General features: G+C 43.3%; 1 long non-coding RNA gene across 1 annotated transcript in view; it reads right to left on the reverse strand.

Annotated features, from left to right (window-relative positions):
- The window catches only part of LOC138958334 (uncharacterized), a 2,483-nt gene extending 1,713 nt beyond the window's left edge, over positions 1-770 (reverse strand). Inside the window, exon 1 of the long non-coding RNA XR_011453378.1 lies at positions 635-770. This is a non-coding gene — a long non-coding RNA (uncharacterized lncRNA). The remainder of the gene's footprint in view (positions 1-634) is intronic.
- Between the last annotated feature and the right edge of the window lie 8,947 nt (positions 771-9,717).

The raw sequence follows: 9,717 nt of genomic DNA on the forward strand, positions 1-9,717 counted from the left end.
AGAATGATTGAAAAGAATTATAACTTACACAACTAAACGGATATTCTTTTGTCTGATTTGATTATATGATACACAGACACACACGCACACAAACACACACACACACACACACACACACACACACACACGCACACACACACACGCACACACACAGACACACACACACATATACACACACACACATACACATACACACACACACACACGCGCGCGCACGCAGGCAAGCACACACACACACACGCGCGCGCGCGCACGCACGTACGCACGCATGCACGCACACACACACACATACACACCGTGGCACACACACACACACACACACACACACACACACACACACACATATATATATATATGCACAAACATACGCAGCAAGGATAATGCTAGTTGGAGAAAATGTTATTCAATGTTTACAATAAAGTCAGGCACACGACCTGCTTAACTGCCATGCAACAGCAATATACGAGAAGGGCTCCCTGTGTTCTTGTCCTTGTCAAAATAAGTAGATAATTCTTACAATTTTGACGACAAAATTATTCACATATTACAACTGATGTATCCTAAATGTATATATATATATATATATTATATGTATCAGATAAATATATATACGTGTATACTCGTAGATACTCACCCGCACTTAAGGCAAGAACTGAAAGCAAAACCAGGATAACAAACGTCATATTTGTCTCTTTTTGATGCAGCAGTCTCACCAAATGCAGAGCGGATGCGAGTGTCTGACTTTATATATTAAATAGATAAGATCAGATGCTGTCACGACTGAAAATAATATCTGGGTGTTAAAGTTATTGGACCTGTCAACTCCAGGTGCACGGATGTTACGCGTGATTGTTCTGAAAGTCTACTATTTATTTCATCGTAAACATGTAAGCCCTCATACGTGACTGTTCTGAAAGCTTACTAATTTACATGATTGTTCTAAAACTCTACTAAAGGCAAACTTGCTTCACCCGTGAAATGTTGTCAGATATGGAACAATATGTATACCCCAGCCCAACGAAGTTGGAAGGGGGTATACTGGATTCACTTTGTCTATCTGTCTGTGTGTATGTATACGGAACAATATTTTGATACAATGATACTAAATCTTTAGTGATATTGATATTTGACAGTGATAAAGGACATTGAAACTAAGTTAGTACACGCAGCAAAGACAACCTTCCTCCAAACCCAGATTATTGCTTGCGATTCAAGCAAAAAACCGTTCGATATTTGCAGCCGGTTGACCGGCCGCAGTAAGGTATCCCCACTTCCCACTGTTTTCCCCGCTAGTCAGCTGCCAGATATATTCAGTGACTATTTTATCAAGAAGGTTTCTGATATTCGTTCTGAACTTGATCAGATGAGTGCACATTCTGCTTCCTCCAGTCATGTTGATGTTCCCACTGATTGTTCTTTTCCATCATTTCAGCCAATCAGTGAAAAACACTTTAGATCCATTATTCTGAAGTCCAAACCAACAACTTGTCCACTTGATGCCATACCCACATCACTGCTTTTTGAGAATCGTGATGTGTTGTTGCCAACTCTTACTCAAATTGTCAATGATAGCCTGTTATCTGGTGTTTTTCCATCATTGTTCAAAACTGCACCTCGGCCAGGCTAACATCAAATCCCGCACGTGAACTAAGTACGTCAAAAGCCTAAATGGTAGTCTATCAGTCTCCGCGAGAGGGAGAATCCTTTCTGTTTTGAGTACTTTACATCAAGATATTGTTTGAGATGACGTAAGCAAATGTTAAAAGATGGTATGTGGGTCTATTTTGGCATACTGCACACAGCCTTTAGCCTAAGAACATGTTTACGTGAAATGTTGATTATCCTACATACGTGAGATAGATCACCCATGATAAACACTATCGTTCAATTCCCTAGTGGGTATATCATGTAAATGAGGTCGTGTCAAACTAGTCTGGCAGGGACCTAATTTTCCACTGCTTATGATGAAAACGTCACCGAGACAAACGTCATTGTAGACATGTTGCTGTTTTCCCTGGAGTAATTTTGAGAACTTACACGTCACGCTATACTTTCTATTTTTGCTATGACGAGGCTTTGGAAGAGATCGAGGTTTTATAAGACGCTTCTTCAATTTGGGCGCCTTGAGTGCGGGTCGTTTTGAGCAAAAAGACAGGCAAGTACAGTATTTAGGAGAAACATAATACTACATTGCTTGCTTTGTCGTACCAGATTTACACTCGTTGCTGTTTCTAATACTGAAATGCTCGCTTTCATTTCCATATTTAAAAAAGCAACTCGTGTAAATCTGGTACGACACAGCAAACCATGTATTATTCTCTATTTACTACATGGCATGAGACGCGAACTGACAAACCGCATGAAGTTTCGTTTGGCTGGCAACACTAAAGTTATGTGTAGGCATCTGTGAGATAGTTGTGGGAAGCTCTTGGCTGTTTATATCATAATCTGCGACAAAACGACAATTCTTTGCTCTCCATGTTGTGACTTAGGCACTGCATCCTTAAAGATAGCTAGACAATTGTGGTCTTCTAGGTTGTGTGTTTTGTCTGTGTCCTTGTGTATAAAGAAAAATCCCATTCACAGTCAAAATTGAGGACGTGTTTTTTTGAAGCTGCATGGATCTCTCCCAAGTTAACCTTATTTGAATCTTTTACGTCAAAGCGAGAAAGTATGTCGTGATGTGTACGTTTTTTTTAAAATTCTTTTAGAGGAAACAGCAAACACATGTATACAAGTGTTTCTAGAGTGATGTTCGTCTCGATGACTTTGACACCATGAGCAGAGGAAAATTAGGTGTCTGCCAGACTGTAGTTTGACCCCACCTCATTTACATGATATAAACACACGTGTGAGTTTATGGTTGACATGGGTCGTCCCTCTCGCATAATTATGTAGGATTCAATCTCATGCATAACACTTGAAACTGCGCATCAATCTAAACCCACGCTTGGCAATAACATGAATTGTTTGTTCCTGTTGACGTCATTCACTTCTAAAAAGTATGATATTGGACTAATATTTCATACAAGAGATATATACGGTGTGACGCCAAAAAAACAACAAGTCGCGTAAGGCGAAATTACTACATTTAGTCAAGCTGTGGAACTCACAGAATGAAATTGAACGTAGTCCGCCGCTAGTGCAAAAGGCAGTGAAAGTGACGAGCCTGTTTGGCGCGGTAGCGGTTGCAGGGCCGGACTAGGCGAAGAGGAGGGGGGGGTTGCCAGTGGTGGCCCAGGGGGATGTCCCCCCTGGCGGCAGGGGCGGATCAGTTCATTTTATGACTGTTTTTTTTCAAAAGTATAGTGTGAAGATATGGGTGTGAAGGCGCGAAGCGCCGAGCCGACGGCGCGAAGCGCCTAGCTTGCTAGGGGGGTCCGGGGGCATGCCCCCCCGGAAAATTTTGAAAAAAAGGATGCAAAATGGTGCAATCTGGTGCATTCTCAGGATGATCATTACCAGTTTCAGGCAGCAGATTTTGTCACTGATTAATACCCCAAAAATTGAAACTCAATGTAAAATAAAGAAATGCATACCTCATTCAATATTTTTTTTTTTTTGGCTGGGGGGGGGGTCCGGAAACCCTAGAACCCACCCCCACCCCCCCCTCGTTGTGGGGGTCAGGGGGCGAAGCCCCCTGAAGCTGACGGGTAGGTCATATTCTGAGATAGGAAAATGGTCGCTCCTTGCATGAAACGGCATAAAATAAGCAATAATAAAAAAAATTAAATAAGTAAGGTACATGTTTAGGCTAGGGGGGGGTTGCGCAACCCCCATAACCCCCCCGGTAGTCCGGCCCTGGGTTGCGCTGTGCTTCATAGCACGCTTTACTGTACGTACCTCTCTTCGTTTTAACTTTCTGAGCGTGTTTTTAATCCAAACATATCATATCTATATGTTTTTGGAATCAGGAACCGACAAGGAATAAGATGAAAGTGTTTTTAAATTGATTTCGAAAATTTAATTTTGATCATAATTTTTAATTTTTTTTAATTTTCAGAGCTTGTTTTTAATCCAAATATAACATATTTATATGTTTTTGGAATCAGAAAATGATGAAGAATAAGATGAACGTAAACAGATCAGGGCGGTGCTGCTTTGACATATAACGTGCGCCACACACAAGACAGAAGTCGCAGCACAGGCTTCATGTCTCACCCAGTCACATTATTCTGACACCGGACCAACCAGTCCTAGCACTAAACCCATAATGCCAGACGCCAGGCGGAGCAGCCACTAGATTGCCAATTTTAAAGTCTTAGGTTTGACCCGGCCGGGGTTCGAACCCACGACCTCCCGATCACGGGGTGAACGCCTTACCACAAGGCCAACCGTGCTGGTTGACAGCAATGTAAGGATAAGTATCCATAGAGATTTATTTAAACAGTCTGTAGCACAGTATATTTTAGCCGATGCAAACTACAAAAGCAAAGACAATTATTTAGATTGTACGATTCACAAAGGGTACAACGGGTATTCAGGTTCAAAATCACGACAATGCGTGAAGCCACCCACATGACAATGCGTGAAGCCACCCACATGACAATGCGTGAAGCCACCCACATGACAATGCGTGAAGCCACCCACACGACAATGCGTGAAGCCACCCACACGACAATGCGTGAAGCCACCCACAAGACAATGCGTGAAGCCACCCACACGACAATGCGTGAAGCCACCCACACGACAATGCGTGAAGCCACCCACACGACAATGCGTGAAGCCACCCACACGACAATGCGTGAAGCCACCCACACGACAATGCGTGAAGCCACCCACATGACAATGCGTGAAGCCACCCACACGACAATGCGTGAAGCCACCCACATGCACATCTGACTCATTGCATTCACTTCTGTTCCCGGCGGGGATGTAGCCCAGTCGGTAGCGCGCTGAATTTGTATCGTTGGCCGCTGTCAGCGTGAGTTCGTCCCCACGTTCGGCGAGAGATTTATTTCTCAGAGTCAACTTTGTGTGCAGACTCTCCTCAGTGTCCGAACACCCCCGTGTGTACACGCAAGCACAAGACCAAGTGCGCACGAAAAAGATCCTGTAATCCATGTCAGAGTTCGGTGGGTTATAGAAACACGAAAATACCCAGCATGCTTCCTCCGAAAGCGGCGTATGGCTGCCTAAAAACGGTCATACACGTAAAATTCCACTCGTGCAAAAACACGAGTGTACGTGGGAGTTTCAGCCCACGAACGCAGAAGAAGAAGAAGATTTTTGTTCCCCTCAGAACGGCCTCATATTGTTGTTGTTGTTGTTGTTGTTGTTGTTGTTGTTGTTGTTGTTGTTATTGGCACGTTTTGTTTTTATTGTTGTTGTTGTTGTTGTTGTTGATGATTGTGTTGGAGGTGATGGTTGTGGTGGTGATGTCGTCGTCGTTGTTGTTGGTGCAGTTGACATCGTTTTTGTTGGTAGTGGTGGTTGTGGTGGTGATGGTGATGGTGGCAGTGTTGTTGCAGTGATAATGGTGAGTGTGTGCGTGTGCGAATGAAGACGGGCGAACGGTCGGGATAGCCAGTGGTACGTCAACGTTCTTACTGGTGATTGGTCTGTGTTCGTTCACATTTGTCTTCCCATAGCTTGTCTTGCTACCGGTCGTCAAGGCATAGTCCTTCCAGTATGGACGAATCGACTCACCAACCGATGTTACCAGGCTTAAACATGGAATAAGCCCATCTCTCCACTTGGTCATATAATAATAATAATAATAATAATAATAATAATAATAATAATAATAATAATAATAATAATAATAATAATAATAATAATAATAATAATAATATGTGTGTGTGTGTGGTGTGCGTGTGTGTGTGTGTGTGTGTGTGTGGTGTGCGTGTGTGTGTGTGTGTGTGTGTGTGTGTGCGCCACTGCGTGTGTGTGCATTAATGTGTGTGTGTGGGGGGGGAGGGGGGCATGCGTGCGTGCATGGGTGCGTGTTCGTGTGTGCTTGCATGCGCGCGCACCACCACAACCCTCCTTCCAGATCCCCCATCCAACACGTACACACTTAGTAAATGTTGCTTTGAAACACTTTGTTTAATTCGTCAATAGTTGTTCAGGAAAGACAGAAGCGTCATACCGTCGAAGGAAAACACAGTAGCGTTTTACCGTCCAAGCAAAGACAGTACCGTAGCGTAAGGGCGTCCAATGAAAAACCGAAGCTTTAGACCGTTCATGGAAAGACAGTAGCCTTAGACTCTCCAGGGAACGACTGAAGCTTTAGACCGTCAAAGGAACTAGAGTGGCCGTAGACCGTCCAAGGTTATTTTTTTCTCTTCCACCAATCAAACTCAAGTGGCAGCTCGCACTTGGCTTCGCAGTGACAGGCGCTGGGAAAGATATCAAGATTCAAATGTTAAACATGTTCTGCTTCCTAGACAGCTATGCACATACATCTTGTAACTATCTTGCAACAAATAACCATAAATAACAAACGTGTCGGCGTAAGTCAGTCATGTCCAAACATTGCTTTGCCTAAGAACACGTCGTGCTAAGGCAAGTGAACTTACCTACATTCGCTTGCAAAACGGTCACGTCATGAACAGGCAAATGGATGCGGAGGAAAATTGACTTACCGGCCTTCGCTTACAAAAGGGCAGGTCATGTACAGGCAAGTGGATTTACCGACATTCGCTTGCAAAAGGACACGTCATGAATAGGGAATCTGACTTACCGACATTCGCCTTCAATAAGGACACGTCATGAATAGGGAATCTGACTTACCGACATTCGCTTGCAAAAGGACACGTCATGAATAGGGAATCTGACTTACCGACATTCGCCTTCAAAAAGGACACGTCATGAATAGGGAATCTGACTTACCGACATTACCTTGCAAAAGGTCACGTCATGTATATCAAGTGATATAGGCAAGTGGACTAATTTGCCCGATATTCGCTTGCAAAAGGTCACGTCATGTTTATCAAGTGATATAGACAAGTGGACTAATATGCCAGATATTCGCTGGCAAAAGTTCACGTCATGTTTGTCAAGTGATATAGGCAAGTGGATCGCTGGCAAAAGGTCACGTCATGTATATCAAGTGATATAGGCAAGTGGACTAATTTGCCAGACTTCGCTGGCAAAAGGTCACGTCATGTATATCAAGTGATATAGGCAAGTGGACTAATTTGCCAGACATTCGCTGGCAAAAGGTCACGTCATGTATATCAAGTGATATAGACAAGTGGACTAATTTGCCAGATATTCGCTGGCAAAAGGTCATGTCATGTTTATCAAGTGATATAGACAAGTGGATTAATTTGCCAGACATTCGCTGGCAAAAGGTCACGTCATGTTTATCAAGTGATATAGGCAAGTGGACTAATTTGCCAGACATTCGCTGGCAAAAGGTCACGTCATGAACAAGCAGATGCAGAGGCAAGTGGACTTACCGACATTCGCTTTCAAAAAGAATACGTAATGTATAATGAATATAATTTACCGGCATTCGCTTCAAAAGGACACGTCATGTACAGGGGATCTGATTTACCGACGTTCGCTTCAAAGGACACGTCATGTACAGGGAATCTGATATACCGACATTCGCTTCAAAAGGACACGTCATGTACAGGGAATCTGATATACCGACATTCGCTTCAAAAGGACACGTCATGTACAGGGAATCTGATTTACCGACATTCGCTTCAAAAGGACAAGTCATGTACAGGGAATCTGATATACCGACATTCGCTTCAAAAGGACACGTCATGTACAGGGAATCTGATTTACCGACATTCGCTTCAAAAGGACACGTCATGTACAGGCAAGTGGACTTACCGACATTCGTGGAAGAAAGGACACGTGACGGTCAGACAGGGGTCTTCACACTCCCAAAACCAGACGTCGCATGGTAAGGTTTGGGTTCCTGACAGCAGGACGGAAGACATACAAGACAATTAGTGTGTATTTCACATCTACCAAGAACGGAAAAAAAAGTAATAGTCCATATTTGAAAATCCAAAAACAAAGAGACTGCCAACGTTTGAAAATTCAGAATCAAAAACCAAGAAAGGTAGGTTGTTGGAACGTGTGTTATTGACAAAACAATACGTTACAGTCACTAACAAACGTTACAACAACTTATCTTTTTTGTTTTTTGATTTGGAAAAGAATATTTATGTCGGTGTGTGTATGGTTGGTGCAAAATAAGGTTGCGTCCCTTAAAACACTAAGGTGACTGCTACTATGAGATCAATCAATCAATATGAGGCTTATATCGCGCGTATTCCGTGGGTACAGTTCTAAGCGCAGGGATTTTTTTTTTTAATGCAATTTATATCGCGCACATATTCAAGGCGCAGGGATTTATTTATGCCGTGTGAGATGGAATTTTTTTTACACAATACATCACGCATTCACATCGGCCAGCAGATCGCAGCCATTTCGGCGCATATCCTACTTTTCACGGCCTATTATTCCAAGTCACACGGGTATTTTGGTGGACATTTTTTATCTATGCCTATACAATTTTACCAGGAAAGACCCTTTTGTCAATCGTGGGATCTTTAACGTGCACACCCCAATGTAGTGTACACGAAGGGACCTCGGTTTTTCGTCTCATCCGAAAGACTAGCACTTGAACCCACCACCTAGGTTAGGAAAGGGGGGAGAAAATTGCTAACGCCCTGACCCAGGGTCGAACTCGCAACCTCTCGCTTCCGAGCGCAAGTGCGTTACCACTCGGCCACCCAGTCCATTCTGAGATCCGATGTGCATATTTTATTAAGAAATAAAGGCTTCATGTAGAGTGGAATGTCATACCAGATTTACACGAGTTGATTTTAAAATTATGAAATGCGAGCGAAAGTGAGCTTTTCACTATTCGAAAAATGCAAAGAGTGTAAATCTGGTTGGACACAGCAAACCATGAAATATTCGGTTTATCCAACATGCCTTTGCTCAAAACATCTCGGAGTAGACGCGTCCAAATTGAAGACGCTTCTTATGGAACCTCGATGTCTTCCAAAGCCTTGTGCAATCTTTGACTTCAAAGCAAAGTGACGTCAGTGTATGAAGTACAGTGTGACGTGATAGTGTTTAAACAAATTCTAAGGGAAACAGAAAGCGCAAAAGTGTTTCCAGAATGACGTTTGTCTCGGTGATTTGGCATCATGAGCAGTGAAAACTCAGTTACATCCCTGCACGACTAGTTTGACACGACCTCATTTACATGATGTCCCCACGTGTGAATTCAACGATGTTGTTATCTCATGGATGGTCTCTCTCACGTAAGCAGGATAAACTGCTGATTCTCATCGCTTACACAATTTATCGGTGTCAGTATTTATCTCATTGTTTTAAGGGCGCATTGGCACACTTTATCTTCATCATCATCAACATCATCATCATCATTATTATCATCATTATTATCATCATCATCATCATTTTCATCATCATCATCATCATCGTCGTCGTTGTCGTCGTCGTTTGTCGTCGTCAAAGTGTATGTTGGTGAACATGCGTCACTGCAGAAGCGCCTGTTGGTGTTCGCGCGCGCGCGGTTGTATGCGTGTGTACGTGTGTGTGTGTGTGTGTGTGTGTGTGTGTGTGTGTACGTACGTGTGTGTGTGTGTGTGTGTGTGTGTGTGTGTGTGTGTGTGTGTCAGTTTGTATGTGTGCGTGCGTGCGTGCGTGCGTGTGTGTGTGTGTGTGTGCGTTTGTGCGTGCGTGCGTGCGTGCATGCGTGTGTGTGTGTGCGCGCGT

The sequence above is a fragment of the Littorina saxatilis genome, linkage group LG2 (assembly GCF_037325665.1).
Source record: "Littorina saxatilis isolate snail1 linkage group LG2, US_GU_Lsax_2.0, whole genome shotgun sequence".
Lineage (NCBI taxonomy): Eukaryota > Metazoa > Mollusca > Gastropoda > Littorinimorpha > Littorinidae > Littorina > Littorina saxatilis.